General features: G+C 34.5%; 1 non-coding gene across 1 annotated transcript; it reads right to left on the reverse strand.

Moving 5' to 3' along the window:
• Nucleotides 1-389: 389 nt before the first annotated feature.
• LOC114619538 lies at nt 390-531 on the reverse strand. The gene has a single exon (XR_003711174.1). It is a non-coding gene; the product is annotated as a small nucleolar RNA SNORA48 (small nucleolar RNA).
• Nucleotides 532-2,933: the final 2,402 nt, after the last annotated feature.

The following is a 2,933-nucleotide window of genomic DNA, read 5'->3' on the forward strand; positions in this document are numbered from 1 at the left end:
TAGCCACAGACTCCAGCATGCCCTAAAGTGGCAGCTTGGTTTGGGACCTTACCATGACCTCAGGTGGCAGGACTAGCTACACACAACAGACTACTTTTCTATATCCCCGAGTCTCCAGTTTCATCTTTCTTCATAATGGTTACACTGCCCCATTTCCTTTTCTCTCCCATTTGACCACTGTATTCTCATACACTGTGGTGTCTGGTACCACAGCTCACAGGCCACTGGGTGATATCATCCATCCATGCTGATGGGCTGTTGGCAATCAGATGTCTAATGGCCCACCTGTACCTTGCACTGGATGGCAGCTCTGTGGGTCACATGGTGGTCCACAAGTATCTATCTGTCTTCATTCTTCCACACTGTGCTGCCTGTATTTGATTTGATTTTTATAAGTCCTAGGCATAAAATGCCTTTGGCCACCAAGCCAGGTATCAAACTTGGATGACCACAGGACTGTCATCTCTTTGCCTCTGACTGACATAAAAACACCACCACCAACAAAGTGTCTCTTTGTCCATTGCCAGGGCATATATATTAGTCTTTTATTTATAGTGTTTTATTAAAAAATTTCAATATGATACTTTCTCTGGCTGCCTAAAGTTGATTGTTTAGTATCTTTTATCAGTCTTTCTTCCAATTATAGGAAGATATATATTTATTCTATTTTTTCTTTTCAATTACAAGAAATTAAGGGCCTAATACAGGCAGTAATTGTTAATTTTTCTTCCTTGAAAACTGGAACCTCTCACCAACTCCTTTAGACTTACAGATAGCAATTATCATGTCTCAAATGACGGTGTCATGAATAATTGACAGTCTTTAGAAATAATTGCACATACTTTCCCTCCAAACTTAGAATATCAGGTCTTCGCACCAAATGAACTTATAATTGCTGTAATAAAATAGAAAACAATGAGAGGCTCTAGCTGCTCATTTATCTTTGATAGGTCTGTGCTATTTCACATGGACTTTCTCAGAAGAAGATGAATGTACCTGACAAAGTAAAAGACAGGAGCCCGATAACTGGTGTCTCTGTGTTCATTTCTGCACATTGATGTCAGCTCAGGAGGATATTCGAACCCAAGGAAAGTCTATAAATAGCTGCTGAACTTGTGGTTAGAAAGAAAAGATAAGTGCAATGGGATTATAATAGCAATAATGGAAAGAATATACAAGAGAATATTTGGATAAGCAATGCAAAGTGTTAAGAGTCCTTTCTCTCTTTTAGGGGATGGGGTGGGGTGGTCAAGATTTTGCTTTGTATCTGTGACTAAACTACTACTTGTAATCCTCTTGCCTTATGCTGAGACTACAGGAGTCTGTCAGCACAACCAGCTTCTATGAGTTGAAAAGGCTAAAAAAACAACATTCAAATAAACATGTTCATAGGTTGTTTAAAATCACTTCACTGTATTGCAGGGTTAGTTATCCCTAGACTTAATATTTATTTATCCTTGATTCTTATAATGTATGGAGTAGATTATGTACAATATTTCTAATATGTGTATAATTGTATTTAGACTTAACTACAAAGAATTTGGAAATAGTAACACTTTAAAAAATACTGTGTCTAATTATAGTTGAATTTTAATAATTTAACATTGAATTTCCCTTTTTTGTTCTTGCATTTATTGTGTTCATTTAAAATTCAAAGTGTCCTATAATAATCTTTTTTCTCCTGTTTTTTATAGCATTGTTGTGTTTTTTGTAAGCTAACAGTTCTTGAATATAGAAGAGAACATGTGAGTGTTTTTATGAATATGTCAATGTGTTTGAGAATGTGTAGCTGTGTATGTGTGAACATACATACATGTAAGGTTGTGTGAATGAGTGTACATGGGTGAGTGTGAGAACGTATGTGAGTATGGATGAATGCATGCATGGGTGTATTTGAGTGTGTGGGAGAATACATAGTGTGGATAAATGTATGTGAGTTTGTGTGTTTGATCATGTGTAAATGTTTTCGGGTGTGTGTCTTTGAAAAGCTTGTATTTTTCAGAGTGTATGTGAGTTAGTGTGTAAATGTGTATGAGTGCATGAATGTGTTTTTGATACCTATATTATCTATAAGTGAATATGTATAATGCTAAAATTAATATTTTCACTGGAGACCAAGTAAATCTATGAATAAAAATTTTGATTCAAACTTGAAATTATATAGCAAATATGATGAAATTCACACAGAAAGTATAAAGTAAATATGCTCACATACACTGATTTTTGTCTTTGATTGAAACTTAAGAATCATAATAATATTCTGCTTGCAAAAACATTTCTAGTAGTGTATTAAGTCAGATCTTTATAAATTTGACATAATTGTTCATATTTGATAAAATGAACCTTAAAAATCAGCAACCTAATTCACAACTACCTAACTCTTGGAACGTTAAGAAACATATCGTGTGATGAATGATATAAAATTATAGTGTATAAGTAACACATTCCACTGGCTTTGAACCCTTGTAGAAAGTTTGACAGCTGAGCAGAACATTAGATTCAGCTTATTGTTTTACTGCTAAAGTCACATGTCTCATATAGCAAGACATTTGGTTTTTCAGGCTCATTCATTCAACTCCACCTATAATAAATGCTGGGATAACCAGTAAGAAGCCGTGATGTAGAACAAAGCTGTACTTGAATTCATTACCTTCTCTTTACTGTGGGGACTCATGAACGTCACAAGTTAATCCTTAGATATAAAATAAGGATGATAAAGGTACCTAGTTCATTTATTCTGCTTATTAAATGAAATATTTGATTTTAAAAACTACCTGTCAAACACAATGTGTACAATACTCTTTGTTCTTTGCATATATCCCAGAGTAAAAATATGCCTATTTGTATAAATGGGCTTAATGGGAAAGGGATTTGCCATGCAAGCACCTGAATTTGAATGTCCTAAACCCATGTTAAACAGAACATTTTTGTAA

Source organism: Grammomys surdaster, unplaced genomic scaffold (genome assembly GCF_004785775.1).
Source record: "Grammomys surdaster isolate TR1022 unplaced genomic scaffold, NIH_TR_1.0 150, whole genome shotgun sequence".
NCBI lineage: Eukaryota > Metazoa > Chordata > Mammalia > Rodentia > Muridae > Grammomys > Grammomys surdaster.